Source organism: Nicotiana tomentosiformis, chromosome 1, assembly GCF_000390325.3.
Source record: "Nicotiana tomentosiformis chromosome 1, ASM39032v3, whole genome shotgun sequence".
Classification (NCBI taxonomy): Eukaryota; Viridiplantae; Streptophyta; class Magnoliopsida; order Solanales; family Solanaceae; genus Nicotiana; species Nicotiana tomentosiformis.
The window spans coordinates 39,155,725-39,167,300 of NC_090812.1; the positions used below are offsets into that span (position 1 = coordinate 39,155,725).

The window sequence follows — 11,576 nt, forward strand, 5'->3', positions numbered from 1 at the left end:
CTCCCCATTAGCTCTGCAAATTCTTTACTTAACTTATCTGTAGTTGCTCCAAAGATTATACCATTAACATATATTTGAAATACCAAGAGATCTTTACCTTTTTTCTTTCAAGAACAAAGTATTGTCAATTTTACCTCTCTTGTAGCCATGCTCAAGCAAGAATTTATACAATCTTTCATACCATGCTCTTGGAGCCTACTTGAGCCTATAAAGTGCCTTGTCAAACTTGTACACATGATCAGGGCATTCCTTGCTTTCAAAGCCAGGATGTTGCTTGACAAACACATCTTTCTTTAGATAGCCATTTAGGAAGGCACGTTTGACATCCATCTGATGGACAGTGAATTCTATGTAAGCAACAAAGGCTATAAGGAGTCTAATTGCTTCCAATCTTGCAACTGGAGCAAAAGTCTTATCATTGTCTATGCCCCCCTCTTGACTGTATCCTTGAACCATCAACCTTACCTTGTTCCTTGTAACTGTTCCATCTTCATCAAGTTTGTTTCTGAAGACCCATTTTGTGCCAATTACTGATCTATCCTTGGGTCTTGGTACCAGATGCCAAACTTGACTTCTCTCAAATTTGTTAAGTTCATCTTGCATTTCATTCACCCAGTTTGCATCCTGCAAAGCCTCAATAACATTTTTAGGTTCAATAAGAGATTAAAAAAGCATCAAAAGCACAAAGGTTCTTCAAAGAAGATCTGGTTTTGATTCTAGAGTTTGGATCGGTGATTATGTTCCCAATGGGATGAGAACTTTGATACTTGTAAGGTTTCACAACCAGCTGGTTTCCATTAGATGTTCCTTCAATGTTTTGTTGTTGAGGAACAGGTTCATGGACAGGTTCCCTCGAGGTTTGAGGATTAGTTCCTCTCTGTTCAGTTCCCCCTGTCATGTTGCCCTGGGTGGAAGGACTTGTTCCATTACCTGTTCCTTCCTCTAGTGCATCTTCAGTCTAGGTTGTGGTTTCATTTGAGTTACTTACGAGCCCAATTGCTTCATCATCCCACTCATGCCTCTCAGAAAGAATGTTAGTTTCATCAAAACCCACATGTACACTTTCTTCTACACATATAGTTCTTTTGTTATAAATCTTATAAGCTTTACTATGTGAAGAATATCCCAAGAATACTCCCTCATCAATTCTAGGATCAAACCTACCTAGGGAGTCTTTTCCATTATTGTGCACAAAGCACTTGCATCCAAATGCCCTAAGATGGGATATATTTGGTTTTCTCCCTTTAAGTAACTCATAGGGAGTCTTCTTAATAAGATATCTAGTCATTCACCTATTTATGATATAGTATACAGTGTGTACAGCTTTTGCCCAGAAACTATGGGGTAATTTACTAGCAAGTAGCATAGTCCTAGCCATTTCCTCCAATGTTCTATTCTTTCTTTCAACTACTCCATTTTTGTGGAGTCCTAGGATCAAAAAAGTTATGATCTATGCCATGATCATCACAAAATTCAGCAAATTTAGCATTTTCAAATTCAGTACCATGATCAGACCTAATGATGCAAGTTGATTACCTAGTTGTTTCGGAGTTTTTCTAACAAATGAAGTGAACATGTCAAATGCTTCATCTTTAGATGTTAAAAATAGTGTCCAAGTAAACCTAGAGTAATCATCAACAAGCACCATAATATATCTCTTACCACATCTGCTCAATGTTTCCATTGGTCCACAAAGATCCATATGGACCAGTTCCATCGTCCTGGTAGTACTTACCATTTTCTAGCTTTTGAAAGGGGATCTTACCTTCTTCCCCCTTGCACAAGCCTCACAAAATTTATCTTTCTTGAACTTAATGTTAGGTAGCCCTGTCACCAAGTCCTTGGAGACTAGTTTGTTGAGTTGGTTTAGACTGGCATGTCCAAGTCTCTTGTACCTAGGGAGGCGATCATTATCCAACACACTTAAGAAAGTGAGTTCATTATCTGAAAGTGTAGACAGATCTACCACATATATGTTATTCACTCCTTTTTCCTGCAAAATTATCTTGTTAGTGGCAAGATTTATCATAAAGCATTTTGTAGAGGTGAAGGCTATCATGTTACCTCTATCAAACAATTGTGATACAATTACTAGACTGTACTTCAGTCCATCTATCAAGTAGACATTCTCAATAGAGTGAGAATCATACTTACCTACCTTTCCAACTCCAATGATTTCACTTTTTTCATTTCCAAATGAGATATTACCTCCTTTAAGGTCCTCAAGTGAAAGGAACTCGTTCTTGCTTCCTGTCATGTGCTTTTAATATCTACTATTCATGTACCATATTTGGCTGCTCCCCTTCACTTGTACCTACAAAAGAAAATCAGGGGTTAGTCTTATGAACCAAACTAGTTTGGGTCCCTTTCTATAGGCAAAAAAATAAATCAAATTCTTTTTAGCCCAACTTGGCAACCTATTTTTCCCTAGAACAAAATTTTTGTTCTTTTGACTTACTTTCTCTTTTGCAGTGCATTCACTCTTATAGTGACCAGTGTTACCACACTGTGTGCAAATCTTGTTCTCAAGGAGTGTGAGGTACTTGCTTTTAGGATCCCACTTAGGTGCAGAGTTTCCAAAGCCAAGTCTTCTTCTATTGCTACTATGATGTTCTTCGAGCCATGAAAGTGCATAAGAGGACCTGTTCTATTTTTCAAGTTATGTCTAGCTCATGCTTGACCTTGTTCATATCCTCCTTTAAGACTCTTACCAGTTCATTCCTCTTATACAACTCATCTTTCATTTTTCCTACATTTTCTTCTAAAGTGAGTTATGTGTGATCAACTATCTTTTTGCATGTTCCTAATTTCAATTTTAGATTTTCAGATCTAAGTTCTAGGACAATTGTATCAAGTGCATGAACCTGGTTATTCAACACAGTATTTTCAGTTTCAGTTTCACAAGCCCTAAGTTCCAGGTTTTTGCACTTAGCTTTCAAAATCACACATTCTTTTAACAGTTGTTCCTTTTTATTATTCACATCCTCGGATTCATCAATTAGTTCTAGTAATAACTCAGATAATCTTTCTTTAGACAAAAATTTAATCTTGTCTTTGAGATGAAGGACACTTACCTCAGTTTCTTCATGAAATTCTCCAATAGCCATTAGTACTCGTTCATCATCATCATCATCATCTGAGCTTTCATTTGAACTTTCTCCTCAAGCAGCGACCATAGCCTTGGTTGATCCTTTGTTGTTGCCTTTCTTGGGTTGAACATGTTCCTTCTTCCTGTTTCTTCGTTCAACTCTTTTTTTCTTCCATTCAATTTCCCACAAAGGACAATTTCTGATCATGTAATCAGTCTTTCCACACTTGTAGAAACCATCATTGGTTTGCTTCTCCGGAGCTCTTGCCTTGATATAGCTTTCACTTCTTAACAAACCCTTTCCTCTTCTTAGGTACTTCTTGAAGTCTTTGGTGATTATTGCCATTTCATCATCTTATAAATCAAAACCTTCAGTAATTCTGAGTGCCAAACTCCTTTCCTTCTTAGATACATCCATTTTCATGGTTTGTCTCCTAAGTTCATAGGCAGTGAGAGTGGAAATATTCTTTGATTCCTGGATGGCAATGATATTACTTTCTCAAGTAATTGGCAAGACCCTAGTGAGTATTTTCTCAACTCTTTCTTCTTCAGGGATAATCCTTCCAAGAGATTTTAGTTCATTTGTCAATGAAGTAAACCTTGTGTATATCTCCCGAATGGTTTCTCCATACTTCGTAGCAAAGTTCTCATACTGAGAGTACAGTAGAGTTCCTTTAGATCTCTTCACCTAAGTTATTCCTTCATAGGCCACTTGTAGGATGTCCCAAATTTGCTTAGCAGTAGAACAACCTTGGATTCTATTGTACTCATTTGGACCAAGTCCACAAATAAGCCACTTCTTGGCTTTGACATTCTTTTCCCATTTCTTCAGATCTTCAGCATTGCAATCAGCTTTTGTCTTTGGCACATCTACTCCTTTAGCATTTTTCTTCAAAGTAGCAGTGGACCATCAATGACAATGTCCCATAGCTCATAGTCTTCTCCCTGTATGTGATCTCTCATTCTTGACTTCCACCAAGAGTAGCACTGGCCATTAAAGAGTGGTAGCCTAGCAGTGGATTGTCCTTCCCAATTTCCAGGTGATGCACTCATTTTGATCTTCTTGTTAGCCTCTTCAAGGATAATCCGCTCTGATACCAATTGATGTTTTGTACTTCAATACCACACAAGATGCAGGAGGGTGATTTGTGTGGTGTTCAACTTTTCGCGTACACGGATTATAGAAGGACCCTGTTCTTCTATGTGTTCCTTATACCACAGTTGCAGAATAATAAATACAGAAAGTAAAGAACACAAGTATTTTTACGTGGAAAACACCTGGCTCAAAAGGTGAAAAAAACACGACCTACTACCCAGTAGGATTTTTTTTCAACACTTCACTAAATCACTGAACCAAAAACAGTGTTTACAAAACTCTTGTAAACCTAAGAATTACCTCTAACCCTTTGTGGCAACCAGCCTCAGGTTGTTGCGACAATTTCAAGTTAACTCTAACTTGAACAATACACTTAGAGTACCTAGAACAAATGCTTCTAGAAAAAGCTGAAAGGTACAACTCAAAAGCCCTACTATAGTGAAACTAGAATAAAAGATAGACACCTGGAACTAGTTCTTCTATCTCGTTCATGTAGCTTCAGGTTCGCACACTTGAATCACACAGGAATTGCTTGCAAAATGCCTTGCTATTTTGCTCTCAATTCTTGCTTAACTTCAGCATTTGTGCGTGTAAAAGAGAACAAATGGATATATAGCGTTCTAATGATATACTCTTGGTGGAAGAGTTCTAGTTATTTTCAACTTCTAACTTCCCCTTTATCTATGATAGAATTCTCTTCGAGTAAGGAGTCCTACACCTTATCAATTATGCAACATTTTCGTTCATGAGATATTAGATATAACCGCTTAAGCTTATCTCCTTCACGTGCATGTCTTGTGCTTGAATCTATCCGTGTCTGTGTACATTGTGTATGGAACTGATTCATGCGTGCGTTCCTTTGTCAATCATCAAAACAAACTTAGATCAGCACTATTTGAAGTAAATAGGTCGATTTTAACAACTCTGTAAGTAGTAATTGTTAAAAAGGTGCTTAAGATTAGTCAGTTCCATTAAACTAACATGTTATAGTTGGGGGAAAAAACGCTGATTTCTTTTATACATTAGTCAAACACCAATTACAAGTAGTATAAGCTATAAAAATAAAAGGATGGAAATTAAATCAATCATTGTGGGGTCAATATAAGAAATGAAAAAATCAGTCATGACAAAAAGAAACACGATAACTATTTGCATTGTCTTTCTTTCGGGAACTTACAAAATGTTATTTTTCCAGGGAGTCTTTGTTATAAAAATCAAAGCCGAACTATCACTGGAAATTATGTATTTTGCTCGTGAAGCTATAGAGAAATTTTGAAAGCCGTTTTGAACCTTAATATGGACTAACCAATTAACTCAAATCACCGCACCCCCAACCGCTTAAGCTAAAAATAGCTGGTGGAGGTATAATATATACATAATTCATGTATTATATGTGTATAATCGTGTTTAATAAATGTATATGACTAAAAGAAGTAAACAGTAAATATAGTTGACTATTTGTGTAAAGATTCCTGAAAAGTTGCACCATTGAACACTTGGACAATTTCAAGCCCTTCCCTTAATATGGGGTCCAAAGTAAGATGCTTTGACATGGCAAAGGCCCAAAGCACAGCTGCTTACAGTTAGGTGTTGTTTGGTACAATGGTGGGATATCCATGGGATTAGTTATCCCACCTTCTATATGGGATAACACTAATCTCACCATTTTAGTGTAAAAGTTATCTCCGGATTAGCTAATACGCCAAATCAAACATAGGATAAAGTTAATCCCAAATTTTATCCCGGGATTATTATCCTTGTCCCTTATACCAAACGACCCCTTACATATGCTACAATTGAGGATGTTGTGAACTAGATGGCTCAATATTGTGCAAAATATGGAAGTTCTTGCCAGCATCATCATTCCTGAGAGTAATGGCATAGTAATTTTAGGTTTTAATAAGGAGGTTTAACGAACCCAAAAAATAATCAAAGGTGCAATGCAAACTCATTCAAGCGTTTATATGTTGTTGCCCATTATACAAATTTTCAATTTTGGTTTGATCTCTAACATCAAGGATGGGATGTATACTAAAAAACAATTCTTCTTGGCTAGCCATTAACTCAATTAAGTCATTCTTTTAGTTGCGGTGGTGCATGTGTCAGCTTGTTCGTACCTAGATTTAGTTATTCATCGGTGCATGCTACCTCCACCAGTATAAGTATCGGCATTACTCAATTGACTCGCATTCCATTTGTTGTATGCCAATCCATCTGGCTGGATCATGCACCAGCTTATATAACAAAGAATGGCAAGTTCTTGCAATGATTAGAAATGATTTTTAACAAGTGGTTGCCAAGAAAAAAGAAAGAAAAAAAAGAAGGCAAGTTCTTGCAATTGAGGGCACCCAAAGTCCGACCCAGCGGTAAATGAGGTGGGATAAAAATCATGGAGACCAGAGCTCAATTCAGAGCAAATACAAAAAAAAAATTATAAATATTGATGCATACGAGTTACCTGGTACCTTGGTTAGTAGGAGATAGTAGGCGGTGAAATAGTCGAATCGCATGCAAGCTCCCCAGACACCATCGATATAATAAAGACAAGTGCTTAGTGGTAGAGGGGTGATTAATTTTCCCGGAGCAGCTGGTGCAGCTCATGACTCACTCCTCAAACCTATTCCATCTCAAGTTCCTTCAATATATTTGAAAGCATAGAAATGACACTCTTTACAACAACAATAACTTAGTGGAATCCATAAGTGGGGTCAGAGGAGGATAATATGTATGCAGACCTTACCCCTACCCTGGGGATAAAGAGGTTGTTTCCGAAAGACCCTCGACTCAAGAGCAAGAATAAAAACAGGTAAATATCAACAACAAGCAGGAAAATGCAACCAATAATGTATGAACAGAAATGACACTCTTTACATTGAGCAAAAAACAAATGTTCCATTGCCAGAAACTCAGAATGTAAAGCTTTAGAAATGCAAATACCAGAGTCTACTAAGAATTGAACCTCAGCTTGGACTTCCCCAAATCATACGTGAATCAAATTTGTAAAGATATATAACCAATTAACCATAATGCTAAACTAATTCACTTAGTTTACCTATTAGAAACAAAATCTGCCATTATAAATCTTCATTATCCAAGATCAATGAAGGCGAAAAATTAAACTAAGCAAGCCATAAATAAGCAAAGAGTGACAAGCTGCATCACCCTAAATCCATCCAAATGAATCAGAATAAAGGATCAAATTACTACAATTTTGTGAGAATCAAGAATAGAAAATCAAGAATTATACCATATAGAAATGAGCTCACAAATATGAACTTGCTCACTACTAATAAGATCAATATCTCCATTCTCCATTCTCCCCTACACAGAACACACCAAGTCAATTGTTAACTTGTTCAGTTGAAGTGCAAGCAATGAAGTTAGTTAATACTTCAGCATTTACAAAATCATAGAACAACAATCAAGAAAATCTTTCAGCTTTGAAACACTAAATCAATTTTAAGAATCCAAAATCTAGTACAAGATAAAATTTCATTAGCTACCAAGAAATCCAAAGGATCCACAAGTCAGATCAGAATCTGATACCCAAAAATTTTCATTTTTCTCCATCTATTCATTGATCCAAAATTCAATACACTTAATAACATATTCAAAATTCCAGAAACACAAAAAATTACTCAACCCCAGAAAATATCAAAAAGATATACTTTAGCAAATTAATACCTCTAAAGAAAAGATCATCTAAGATCTTGAAATAAGAAGATAATTAAAAAAAAAAGTTTTTTCAAGACCCCAATTGCTCACAAGTCTTTTTAGCAGATCTCTGAAGTCTTTTGCTTTTGGGTTTAGGTTTAGATGACTGAATCAGCACAGAATCTTGATACTTAGTAGGAACACTTTTCAATCTCTGCTTCCTTTGTTGCCTTTTAGGCAATTCACTGCCTTTAAAGTTGATCCCAGCTATAAAAAGACTGTCAAAGCTGATAATTCTTCTTCTCCTCCTAGTAATGACTCTTTTCTGAATGTAAGGGACACCCACAACAGAACCAGCAGTGACTAAATGAATGGCTTTGACAAGCAGATCGAGGCCTTGACATCTGGTAGTAGTACAAGTTGAAGTTGAAGTTGTTGAAGGTGTTGAGGAAGATGAATCTGTAGATGAAGCTAAAGAATTGTTGGTTAATGAGGAAAAGCTGTATGAAGAAGATGAAGATGATGAAGAAAGGGATGAGGAAGAAGGTGAAGAAGATGAATTGGGTGTGGATTTTCTGATCCTCATTTCTTGAAATTTGGATCAAGAAAGTGAAAATGGATTGTGGAAATTTTGAGGAGTTTGTGAAGAACTGTAGAAGATGGAGAAACAGGGGAAGTAAGGAGAGGGAGGGAGAGGAGAGGAGAGGGGTGAGGGGATGTCACAAGAAGGAGAGGTTATATTGGGATTTGGGTTTACAATTTTCTTGTGTTGGTGTAAATTACAGCAGTCGTCGACTATGGTCATTGGTCTCTTTTTTTTCTCTCTACTTTTTTTACTATTTCTTTTCATCCAAAATAAGTGTTGTTTAAGTCAAATTAATTTGGGTAAACCTTTTAGGAAATCAAAAAGTCCAAATATACCTTGTAATATAAGAAAAGGATTAAATATATCTCTCCTTATACTTTGAGTTTAAATATACCTCACCTCAGCGCCCCTAATCCATTTTATTCCTCCACTCTATTTATTTTTTCACCACTAAAATTTTCTTCCCCTCCGCCACTATTACCATCATAACCCTACCATGAACAATATTGAATTTTCACCATACTCATATTGTTCAGATACTCTGCTTTGACCTGAGTTGACTAGCTGAAAATTCAATATTGTTCATGATGATGGTAATGGTGGCAATGGGGGTGGAGGGGAAGGAATTTTAGTGGTGGAAGAAAATATAGGGGAAGGGTAAAATGGGTAAGGGGCGCTGAGGTGGCATGCCACGTGGCATCTACCTCATCAGATGTCGGTGCCACGTAGGATTAGATGTACATCTTGGACAAATTTAACGGAAGAAGGATATATTTGAACAAATAGCGTAACAACATGGGTATATTTGGACCCAAAGTATAATGAGGGATATATTTAAACTTTTTCTTACAGTACAAAGGTATATTTGGTCTTTTTTTGTTTATAACAACATACTCAGTATTATCCCACACCGTGAGGTCTGGGGAGGGTAGTATGTACGTAGACCTTACCCTTACCTTGTGAGGATAAAGAGGATGTTTCCAATAGACCCTCGGCTCAGGAAAGCATAAGCACCACATTAATGAAAATATAGACAAAAAGGGACAGTACCAAAAAGACATATAAAAGCAGAATAAAAACAACAAGACAGTAAGGTGATCAGCGATGAAAGAAAATAACGGTTAGTCATAAAAACGTACTACCAACAGAAAGCGAGACTGCGTGCCAATACTACTGTTATGAACACTCTAGACTACCTACTCTACTACCCTAATCCACGACCTCCATACCTTTCTATCAATGGTCATGTCCTCGGTCAACAGAAGTTGCGCCATGTCTTGCCTAATCACCTCTCCCCACCTCTTCTTTGGCCTACCTCTACCTCTTCGTAGGCCCTCTAATGTTAACCTCTCACACCTTCTCACCGGGGCGTATGTGTTCCTCCTCTTCACATGACCAAACCATATTGTCGGCCCAAGGGTAAGGCTGCTAAAGCAGCTGCTTTGGGCCTCATAATTTTTGGGGGCCCAAATTTTTCTAATAGGTTATATATTAATTTATTTTTAGAAGAATATTTAATATTTTAAGTGAGAAAGTATAAATTTTTATAGTAAAAAAGTAGGATTAAATTGTTGATCATAAATTGAGAAAAATATCTTTTTGGGAATCACTCTCTAGACCATAAATTGAGAAAAGATTTGATTATTAATTCATAACTCAAAAAAGGTTCAAACCTTAATACTGTCCCACAACGTGTATATCTCAAGAGAAATTAAATGGATTAGATAAAATTATTAATAACTTTGCATATGAAAAATTAGAAATACATAATTTAAATGAAATTATATATGAATTTTTTCTTTTATATATTATAAAAAAAAAAATGCCCCTCATTAAAGTTTTGCTTTAGGCCTCCATATTTATTGAGTCGCCCCTGCCAAACTATCTAAGTCGCGCTTCCCGCATCTTGTCCTCAATAGGGGCCACACCCACCTTATCGTGAATAACCTCATTTCTGATTCTATCTAACCTGGTGTGCCCGCACATCCATCTCAACATCCTCATATCTGCTACCTTCATCTTCTGTACATGAATGATCTTGACTGGCCAACACTCAGCCACATACAACATCGTTGGTCTGACCACCACTCTGTAGAACTTACCCTTAAATTTTGGTGGCACCTTCTTGTCACACAAAACACCGGAAACGATTCTCCATATCATCCATCCCGCCCCAATACGATGGGTGACATCTTCATCAATCTCCCCATCTCCCTGAATAATAGACTCAAGGTACTTAAAACTCTCTCTCCTAGGGATGACTTGCGAGTCCAGCCTCATCTCCCCTTCCCCTCCTTGAGTCTCGCCACTGAACTTATACTCCAAGTATTCTGTCTTGGTCCTGCTCAACTTGAAATCTTTAGATTCCAGGGTCTGCCTCCATACCTCTAATTGCGCGTTCACACTGTCTTGCATCTCGTCAATCGATAATACAATATCATCTGCAAATAACATACACCACGGCACCTCCCATTGGATGTGGCGCGTCAGTACGTCCATCACCAGAGCAAACAAAAAAAGGTTGAGTGCTGACCCTTGATGCAACCCCATCATAACCGAAAAATGGTCCGAGTCCCCACCCACTGTCCTCACTCGAGTCTTTACTCCATCATACATGTCCTTAATCAACCTAACGTAGGCAACCGGTACACCTTTAGCCTCCAAACATCTCCACAAAACTTCCCTCGGAACTTTATCGTACGTCTTTTCTAAGTCGATGAACACCATATGCAAGTCCTTCTTTCTCTCCCTATACTGCTCCATCAATCTCCTAACAAGGTGGATGGATTCGGCAGTCGAACGCCCCGGCATAAATCCGAACTGGTTCTCGAAAATAGGCACACTCTTCCTCACCCTTAGCTCTACCACTCTCTCCCAGACTTTCATAGTATGGCTAAGCAGCTTGATACCCCGATAGTTATTGCAATTTTGAATATCACCCTTGTTCTTGTATACAGGAACCATCGTGCTCCGCCTCCACTCTTCGGGAATCTTATTCGCTCTAAAAATGATATTAAATAATTTAGTGAGCCATTCCAAGCCTGTTTTGCCTGCTCTCTTCTAAAACTTCATCGAGATTTCATCCGGCCCGGTCGCTTTGCCCTTGCTCATCTTACGCATAGCCCCCTCAACTTCATCAACTCTAATCCGCC

The 11,576-nt window shown here is 37.6% G+C and overlaps 1 long non-coding RNA gene across 1 annotated transcript; it reads right to left on the reverse strand.

The window, feature by feature from the left end:
• Positions 1 to 5,672: 5,672 nt before the first annotated feature.
• On the reverse strand, positions 5,673 to 8,633 carry LOC138896479 (uncharacterized). The gene is made up of 2 exons (XR_011409658.1): positions 6,302 to 8,633; positions 5,673 to 6,050 (listed from the first exon to the last, which is right to left on the reverse strand). It is a non-coding gene; the product is annotated as an uncharacterized lncRNA (long non-coding RNA).
• Positions 8,634 to 11,576: the final 2,943 nt, after the last annotated feature.